The 11,077-nt window shown below is 36.2% G+C and overlaps 1 long non-coding RNA gene across 1 annotated transcript; it reads right to left on the bottom strand.

Moving 5' to 3' along the window:
* Window positions 1-1,055: 1,055 nt before the first annotated feature.
* On the bottom strand, window positions 1,056-9,060 carry LOC149134185 (uncharacterized). Its single transcript, XR_016243173.1, has 3 exons — window positions 8,933-9,060; window positions 5,010-5,115; window positions 1,056-2,949 (listed from the first exon to the last, which is right to left on the bottom strand). It is a non-coding gene; the product is annotated as an uncharacterized LOC149134185 (long non-coding RNA).
* Window positions 9,061-11,077: the final 2,017 nt, after the last annotated feature.

Raw genomic sequence — 11,077 nt, 5'->3', positions numbered from 1 at the left:
AATCTTCCTTCTCTGTTAGCTTCTTATTGTAATCGTGATTCACCACTTGTACTGCTTCGTTTAAAGATAATGTTCATGTCATTGTTGAAAAAGAAATTTCATTAAGATTGACAATTGCTCTCTTGCCATCTTTTATTTGCTCCATTGTATCATGCAATCATACACTGCAGAATCCATACTGTTAGCTTTCGAATTAACTGTTTCCCCCCCCCCCATATTTTGCCAAACGAAATACACTGTGTCATATTCTTATAATGCAAACTGGAATGGTCTCGTAAGTAAAGAGCAAATACCTCCGAACCTGCATTGTCTAGATGCTTTCCAAAACTTCGATCTATTGATCGTATTGGATATATTTCCAGGCTTGTTGTCTTAGATTTTTAAACATTGTAGAGGGAATTTTTTTTTCTAATTACTTGAATAATCTCAGATGGAAGAAATTTTCTTTTTCGACTCATTATTTTACATATGCGAGACCCTATCATATTTGATATATTTTAAAATAATTTGCCAATGCCCAACTATTTAGTGGTTGATGTACTTAATCAAAGTATATAAATTAGAGCAAATGAGGTCGCCTATAAAGTCATTCGACTTGAGAGATACAGCAAGAAAAAAAAAAACGCCTCGAAATTCATCCTATAATCTTGAAAAGCAGGGACACATTGGATATTAAGCTAGTACGCCTTAAGATCATAGGATGAAATTTGAGCTTCCGTACGTATGCATGTATGTATGTATGTATGTATGTACACACACAGACACAGACACACACATGTACACACACACACAAACACACACACACACACACACACACACACACACACACACACACACACACATATATACAGAAGAGTCCAGAATAATCCTTAGGTAGGAGAGGTGCAGCCGGAGTGTAGAAAGTCCAAAAGAGTGTAGAAAGGTAGAAAGTCCAGTGGAGAAGTTCGTGGGTGATGAGAGGAGACAGGATCAACTGGTGCGACCACGTGAGCGTGTGGTATATATATATATATATATATAGGGAGAATTCACAAAAAACAAAAGACGAAGACAGGTGGTGTAAGAAACAAACAGATTTATTAGTATAACGCTCGGGAATTGAAAAAGTCTTTAACGTTTCGAGCCGACGCTCTTCCACAGAAAGGAACACTGGAAGAAACAAGGAGAGAAACAAGCAGAGAATAAAAATGTGTAGTGGTTAACGATCTATCATGGCGAATATATTCTTTTATTTCTTTCCTTTTTTTACTTGTTTCAGACATTTGATTGCAACCATGCTGGAGCAACGTCTTGAAGGGTTTTAGTCGAACAAATCGACTCCAGGACTTATTTCTGAAGCCTAATACTTATTCTACCAGTCTATTTTGCCGAACCGCTAAGTTACAGGGACGTAAACACACCAACACCGGCCGGTTGTCAAGCACTGATAGGAGGACAAACACAGACACACACACACACACACACACACACACACACACATACACACACACACACACACACACACACACACACACACACACACACACACACACACACAACAGTTTCCGTCTACCAAATCCAGTCACAAGTCTTTTGTCGGCCCGGGGCTATAGACACTTGTCCAAGACGCTTGCCCAAATGCGCACGGAAAGGTAAATATATATTTAACAATAGTTTACGTAGTAAGTCTAGCTGATGAGCTTTAAATGTCAATTCGACAACAAAAAGCGAAATCAATTGATACTGGAATATTTATCCTCCTGTTTGTAGATTTACAAACTGGAAAAACCATATTTTTAAATGTATTTACTACATTCTCAGTGTGTGCTTGCATATTGTGAGAGATACGTGGTTTGGAGAATTTTATTCTCCTTTCAAGTGAGCAAACAGGTACATTTTGTACTCTGACTTTTAATATATATATATATATATATATATATCTACACATACATACACAGACACAGACACACACACACGCACGCGCACCCACCCACACATATATGTATGTATATATATACCTAAATATATATATACATGTATATATATATATATATATATATATATGTGTGTGTGTGTGTGTGTGTGTGTGTGTGTGTGTAATGTACTGTTATGTGATGGTAAATAAACATTTCCATTAGCCTAATGAGAAACTCGCCTATATACATAAACAATCTTGGCACCCTCCTGTAATTTAAAAAAATCTGATAGCTAATATTATCTACAGAGTCTCTAACTTCTCTTCCTCTAAAGAAATTTTCGAGAAACCAGCGTCCTACTATATACCTAGCCATTTGTGGCTTCAAGGATAGATAAATATATAATCCCTCTAATATTAATCAACTTGGGGTGCAAGTCAATTACATCGACACCAGTGCTCCATTGGTACTTGTTTTATCGACCCCAAAATGATGAAATGTAAAGTCGACCACGGATGAAATGCCGCTAAGCATTTCGCACTGCAAAATAACGCTTCTGCCAGCTTGCTTCCTGGTCTTATGCAGACACATTCTTTTCTACTCTTGGCACAAGGCCCGATATTTTGTGGGGATGGGGCCAGTAGATTAGACCCCCAGTACGCAAATGGTACTTAATTTATCGAACCCGAAAAGATGAAAGGCAAAGTCGACCTCGACGGAATATGAACTCAGAACGTAAAGATAGACGAAATATCATTAAGCATTTCGCCCGGCGTGCTAACGTTTCTTATTTCTTTATTGCCCACAAGGGGCTAAACATAGAGGGGACAAACAAGGACAGACAAAGAGATTAAGTCGATTACATCGACCCCAGTGCGTAACTGGAACTTAATTTATCGACTCCGAAAGGATGAAGGGCAAAGTCGACCTTTGCAGAATTTGAACTCATAACGTAACGGCAGACGGAATACTGCTAAGCATTTCACCCGGTCTGCTAACGTTTCTGCCAGCTCGCCACATTCTTACGCACACATATTATTGATGTAATTGAATCCTGTTAAAAATAAAATGTCATACTTCAAATTAGTTTCAAAATAAATCGACAATTCTTCCTCTCACAAAGAAAATATTCTCTGATTAAAGTAACATTTAGAACAAACACACACAAAAACAAACAAATAAACAAACGAACCAAAAAAACTCACAGTCGCAAACAGTACATGCATAAATCCTTTTATATAGGTACAATGCAAAAAAATATTGAAAACTGTTTTCTGAAAACGTGTCCTGGTAATTCATAGATTTAACTTCAGGTTTGATCTTATTTCTCTGACAACTTGTCAACTTGGAAGAGACGTCTCCGAAACATATTTTTTGTCAATCAGAAATTATAAGTTGACAGCACCCCCCCCCCCCCCCCCCCCACACACGCACACACACACACGCACACACACACGCACGCACACACGCACACACAGAGAAACACATGCACACACACACACGCACGAACATACATAGACAAGAAAGTACACAATGTACACTCACATATAGACACATGCCTGAAAATGCATACGAACATACATACATACACACACACACACATGTATAGAATATATATTTCTGTGTATATGTGTAAGGGTGTACTTGAAATTAAGCATAAACCGATGTACAAATGTCACACACAAACGCGCACATACATGGACATGCACAGACGTATGTGTGTGAATGTACATTATTACATATATACATATATATATGAGGATATATACACGAGGAACTTAAGCAAGTACGCATGCATATACACGAATACATGCATACATATATTCATTTCTTTTAAAGCCTGTTACTTATTCTATTGATTTCTTTTGCCAAACTGCTATGTTATTGAGACGTAAACAAACCAACGCCGTTTGTCAAGTGGTGGTGACAAACACAAAGACACATACGCATTATGTGTGTGGGTGTACTTAAATATATGAACTAAAACAAAAATAAATGTACAAATATTCTTTTTTACTCTAGGCACGGAGCCCACAATTTTGGGGGAGGGGTCAGTCGATTAGATCGATTCCAGTACGCTACTGGTACTTAATTTATCGACCCCGAAAGGATGAACGGTAAAGTTGACCTCGGCGGAGTTTGAACTCAGAACGTAAAAACAGATGATATACCGTTAATCGTTTCCCCTAGCGCGCTAATATTTCTTTTTTTTTGCCCACAAAGGGCTAAACATAGAGGGGACAAACAAGGACAGACAAATGGATTAAGTCGATTACATCTACCCCAGTGCGTAACTGGTACTTAATTTATCGACCCCGAACGGATGAAAGGCAAAGTCGACCTCGGCGGAATTTGAACTCAGAACGTGCTAACGTTTCTGCCAGCTCACCGCTTTAATAAATGTACAAACATCATACAAACACAAAAACAAAATTACAAATTCGTAGATGTACATTTATGCACTCAACCAAGATCATACTTTCACTTATACATTGCAATCCCCAGCAATAACTGAACTCGTGCAAAATCTTATACTGACACGCATACATAAAACTATTAACGCTTTATAAATTCTATGCTACACAATTCATTTTAGTATTTCATTGCAAGCATACATCAGAACCTCTTATCTTTTACTTGTTTCAGTCATGGGACTTCGGCCAGGATGGGGTATCACCTTGCACGGTTTAGGTCGAACACATTAACTTCAATACTTATTTTTTAAAACCTAGTACTTATTCTATCCGTCTCTTTTGCCGAATCGCTAGTTACGGTGACTTAAACAAACCAGTACCGGTTGTCAAGCAGTAGTGAGGATAAACAAGAAAGAAACAAGAACACACACACACATACATATACGACGCGCTTTTAGTGTACGTCTACAATATCCACTCAAAAGACTTTGGTTCTTACCACGCAGCCAAGCCTGCGCTCATAAATTTTACCGGAAGAAGAATTCGATTACATTGATCTCAGTATTTTATTGATACTTTATTGTATCGATCCCGAAAGGATGATAGGAAAAGTTAAAGCCAAAGCAACAGCTCTGCGAACCATCGAAATCCTCGTTTATTTTCCCACAGTGTTGCTGATGGATAATTTTGAATGACTCACCTTGCATCATTTACTTAATGTTGAGTTGTACGCATCTTGTCTGCAGAGAAGATGCGAACTCGAGTTCTTGGATGTAGATTGATAGCTATTCCTTTGACAGTCTTCACTGTCCACATACACATATTGGAGCGCATGAACAAGAAGAACAATATAAATAGAGTATATTCTGCTTAAACATAATTATTTATCAAGCCATGTATATCATATATCATATATCTTATCGTATATCTCTACGTAGTAATATGTCTCTACCTAACTATATACTTCTGACATCCTGTTGTTGTTGGCACTCTGTCGCTTACGACGTCGAGGGTTCCAGTTGATCCGATCAACGGAACAGCCTGCTCGTGAAATTAACGTGCAAATGGCTGAGCACTCCACAGACACGTGTACCATTAACGTAGTTCTCGGGGAGATTCAGCGTGACACAGTGTGACAAGGCTGACCCTTTGAATTACAGGCACAACAGAAACAGGAAGTAAGAGTGAGAGAAAGTTGTGGTGAAAGAGTGCAGCAGGGTTCGCCACCATCCCCTGCCGGAGCCTCGTGGAACTTTAGGTGTTTTCACTCAATAAACACTCACAACGCCTGGTCTGGGAATCGAAACCACGATCCTATGAGCGCGAGTCCGCTGCCCTAACCACTAGGCCATTGCGCTTCCACTTTGACATCCTATAGCCATCCGAATCCTAAACTGGAGCTTTATTGTTAGTCAGAATTTCCTATTTCATACTGAAAATCATTTCATATAGTTACAGTCCTCGTTCGAAACTTAAATTTGCCGATATGGAAAGCAATTCTTTTTTAACATTTCCAAAACCATTTTATTAAAAAAAAAAAAAAGATAGAAACATTTTCATCAAAATGACTGACTTTATGTTGGTTTTCTATAAACATAAATAGTTATATAAAACAATAATTTATACGCAGTGAAACTTGTTTTCATTCAGACATAGAAAATAGTTATCGTTCATATATATATATATATATATATATATAAAATAAGAACTATAATTTGATTCTTTTTATGGTTATAGTATGCAAATTTATTAAAAAATAAATATATCAGAAGTATAAGATAACCAATAATGAATAAAGATAAAAAAAAAAGAAGTTAGGAAATGAAATGATGGAAAATAATGAAGACTATAAAAAATATAAGAAATTATTATTACGAATGATTTTAATCTATACGTAGATGAATTTTCCAGGAATAGACATTTAATTAAAAAGAATGTTTGATTTTTGCATTTTCAAACACTGCATTATTTATTACTAAATTGAAAGAATTTTAGAAAACCCGAAAAAATAAACAAGCCACGAAAGCAACAGAGGAAACTACATCAAACATTACTACAGTTTCTGCTGTTACTTCTGCTGCTACTTCTACTAATACCACTACGACTACCACTATCACCCCTCCACTATTTCTACTTCTACTACTACTACATACAATTTCTAATTTAGACATAAGACCATAATTTTGTGAGGTGGGGATTAGTTGACGCCTTCGACCCTGGTATTTTATTTTTTGACCAAGGAACGATGAAAGGCAAAAATTAACCTCGGTGGGATTTGAACTCAGAAGATAAAGAACCGGAACAAGTACCAAATCATATTTTTCCAACGCTCTATCAATTTTTCTAGCTCTTAGCTTTACTGTTTCACAATTGTGGCACAAGGCCAGCAATATTTTTATGTGACTTGGTTATTTTATTACATAGACCATTATTTTATTAGCCGCGAAAGGATAAAAAACAAGGTTCATCTCGGCGAGATTTGAACTCAAAATTTAAAGAGTCGGAGTAAATATCTGGGATGACTTCTATGTGGTTTTCCATTTTGTAGCTCTCCGCTCAAGTAAAGCAGAAAACCTCTGTGCCACTACTTCCAATTATTTGTCTCCAAATAATATGAGGTAAAAGGTAAGTTATCTGACATGAAATAGTAGAACTCCTAATTTTCCTCAGGCATTTGTCTGGGTAAAATGATCAATCTTCTTAGATTATCAGTCTTTACTAATACACACGATCGACCTCATTTTCCACAGGCAGAGGAAATATCTGATCTTCGTTGTTCAGTAATAAATACTATGTCTAGTAAAGTTTTGCCCAAAACTACACAGTAGTCGTTCCTAATGCACTTTTATCACCAATCTTTCAACTATTTAACGATTATACTTGTTTCAGTTATTGGACTGTGTCCATTCTTGAACACACCCATTAGGGTTTGTCGAAAAAATCGGCCCTCAGTACTTATTTTAAGTATGATATATATATTCTATCGGTTCTTTTGCCGAACCGCATCGCTTGCCAAGCGGAGAGTAAAAAATACACCCACAAAGACACACACACACATACACACACACACACACACACACACACACACACACACACACACACACACACACACACACACACACACACACACACACACGTGTATATATAGAGTCCATGGCTCGGATCCTAAATATGGATGCACAAAAGGCAACGGATGCACCTTCTTCCATCCTAAACTGTGCCAAAATTCTGTATCATTAAGGATGTGTCTGAACCTAGAATGCATCTACCACCATCTGAAGGGCACAAAACGAAAAATAAAAATAAACAGCAACAGAGGAGTGCTACAACAACAACAAAAACAAAATACAACTACATTTCACCTTCTAAAAGGACAGAACTATGGGGAAACCGTAACACCAAATAACATAAACGTGAACAATGTATCATTTGACGAAGTGGCAAACCAAAGAGGTAACTCTTTACTCATTTATCTAGTAAATATGAAAGGCCGACCTAACCCAGGAGATCCAACGAGCCATCAGCAGCCGTATATGCAAAATACAAGGAATACCCACCCACCATCGACTAGAACATTATACACACACACAGCTCCATACGTTGTGAGAAAGACAGATGGTGTAATTTGAGGGAGATTTCGTTGCTATTTTTTATAAACCAAATGAACCCCATCAATGGATGAATGTTTAACTGTCAAATGCGCCAGTGCACATTGGTGTAGTACGTGAACAGTTTGGTGAAGTTAGTGCTAGCAAGATTTTCAAGAAATAAAAGAAAATTTAGAAAAGTTTTACAAAGAAGACTTTAGTTTTAAATAGATTTAAGAGATTCTTACTGATATTTCTGTTCCAAGAAAATCTTTAAAGACACCTCATATCCCTCGTTCAAAACAGCGCAGTTTCTCAATGGACTATTTCGCACATTTTCAGTCATACATGTATGCGCGCACACACACACATACACACGTCTGATATAATGATTTGGGATAGAGTAGTGTACAGTTGTGAAAATCAGCTGCCCAGCGGATGTTAACATAAAGCTAAGCATCAGCGAAAAAGACAATATCTATACTGAACTATTGAGAAATCTGTGGTTACTCTATCCAGATTATAAGTTCAGATTTATACATGTAATTATTAGGACACTGAGATATGTAACACACTGCCTAAATACCCATCTTGAGAAATTAGGCTTCTCACAACCAGAAAGGAGAAAGCTTATTCGAAGACTACAGATTCAAGCCATCATTGAACTGTAAAAATCTGTGAAGCTTTTCAGAAGTTTATTATTTAAGTGTATATGAGCATGTCGAGATATGCAACTATATGCATGAAAATACAGACATTAAACAAAACATGCAAATCTGCACGTATACATACATGAATACAAAAATACCGTTGATATTGAAATTCCAATGAAGAAGCCTTGGATCTTGGTTAGAAACCGGCTCTTTCTCTATTGACAAGAAATCTTGAAATAAAAGTGAATAATAACATACATACATACATGCAAAGATAAGTAGTACGTACATTATATATAAATACATTCATAAATTAATACATAGGTACTTGCATACATACATGCACACTCTCAGAAATTATTATGCTTTAACGTTTTACATACCAGGCGGATTCAGGGAAGATTTGAACAGTTATACACAACTCTCTATTAAAAGCAACAATGCTTTTATACGTTTATTGATTAAATTCAGTTTAGTTGTTTGTTTCTCTTGACAATGAAAATGTCAACCTGCTGTTGCCATATGTTTACTGCAAATACATAAAATTTATAGGTGCACACATACATACGCAGATACATAGTTATATGCAAACGCACATACATATATGATTTGGCATCTATCTATCTATCTATCTATCTATCTATCTATCTATCTATCTGTGTGTGTGTGTGTGTGTGTGTGTGTGTGTGTGTGTGTGCATGCAAGTGAGCAGTTTTCAAGTCCAGTAACCACGCCTTGGATGCATCTTACTGCCTTTGGTACCGCTCACACAAAGAAACTCACACACATACACACCCATCCACATACATAACCACCAAACATATACGATCAGTTAACAGAATGAAAGAACATGTTTATCATAAAACACATTTGCATATCTTCTCTGTTTTTTTTGGAGTGGTTGTGGTTGTCTTTTAAAATGCATTTCTTTAAATTGACTTATAATTAACGATTTCTCTATTAAGGAGTAAAGTTAAATTAGGACGTGCAAGAGAAAGGACAGCGTGATATGCAATTAAATACCACTGAAATCTCCATGAAAAATATCAATCTCAAAGATAATTTGCCAGATTTTTTTCTTCTCTGATAAACTGTAGATCGAAAACGGAAGAAAATTATACTTTAATCGTATCTTTTTCTCTATTATCTTAAGTTTAGTCGGAAATGTTCACTGTAAAACAGAAGCAGGACAGTAAAAATCATACTTTGAAACTTTGATATTTTATTTTCTCCAACAAAGCTATTATTAGGTAGATTTTAATTAGCAAAACATTATAACGCATGCGCTGTAAACATCCACTGCTGCCGTTGTAAAGACGATTAATTTGTTTTCTATCTTGTGTGACAAAACAAACATCCAGACTTTTGCACCATAAATTCTTTATTACATTTTCGCACATATTAGATTCAAAAAGTTTAAGATATTCTAGTCAGGTGGAATGGATCTAAAGCGTGGTACCTATTAATGTGTTTTTAATACCATTAATGAGTTTTAAACAACTGCCTTTCATACTTGATTCTTTTAAATTATGATCAAATCTTCTGAACTATGGTCCGTTCATCTAAACCAATATTTATATTACACTACTGCTTAGAATTGAATGAACTATTGTCATTTCTCTCTCCTCCCTCTCTATCCTTCTCAGCCATTAAAATCTTTGTGATACGAAAACACTTTTATCAGAGAAGCAATTGCAATGGGAATGTGATACTGAGTTTGTGAATCGTTAGTTCTAAGTTCAAATCTGTCGAGTTTCTGTGCAGCATTTAAAAAGAAATTACACGGTAACTATTAGATTGACGCTCCACTTTGGTTAATACGACTCAGTTCTTGTTTTCAAATTGCAAATAAACATGTAAAAGACAGGGAAGCCGCAACATCCCATATGCTCTCAACTATAAACCTGAGAACTCTCAAGGAAATCACAAGTATTTGTTTTTTTTCTAGCAGAATGTATGCATTACTGTAAAGTAGTTTGGTTGTTCTTTAGTCCCAGATCGAACTGGCGTAGGATGAAAAGCATACAAGTCATGAATTTCTCGTCTTTTGTTCTTATAGTATTAAACTATCCAATGTGTTTTTCTATTTTTAAGACTGTAGGGAATGGTTTTATAGAGATTTTTCCGTTATTTTTTCTTTATCAAATTACACACCTACGTATGTTACTTTGTTTTTATTCGATCGGCTATTATTTAGTATCAAATTAAATCCAAATTTGATTACATTATAGCAAACACCAAAGAATGCCTCCGATAAAGGAACGAGCATCTTATATATAAAAGCATGAATGACAGATAAGCAAAAGTAGGTGTGAGGATTGTATTCACATGAAATGCTGCGTATACAAAATATGCAACTCTCTATCTAAATATATTCCATGTGCGCCTACTTTTATTTATCTGTCATTTCTACTTCCTTACCCGCTCGACGAAGATCGTTTTTATAGCCGACTTCCTGCTTCAGCGCTACCTGCCTCGAACGATCTTCGAGTTTGAATTTCGGACTTAACTGAGCATTACCTGAAATT

Source organism: Octopus bimaculoides, chromosome 9 (assembly GCF_046866305.1).
Source record: "Octopus bimaculoides isolate indiv1 chromosome 9, ASM4686630v1, whole genome shotgun sequence".
In the NCBI taxonomy this organism is placed as follows: domain Eukaryota; kingdom Metazoa; phylum Mollusca; class Cephalopoda; order Octopoda; family Octopodidae; genus Octopus; species Octopus bimaculoides.
Note: the sequence above shows the minus strand (reverse complement) of the source record. Positions and strands in the feature narration are given on the sequence as shown.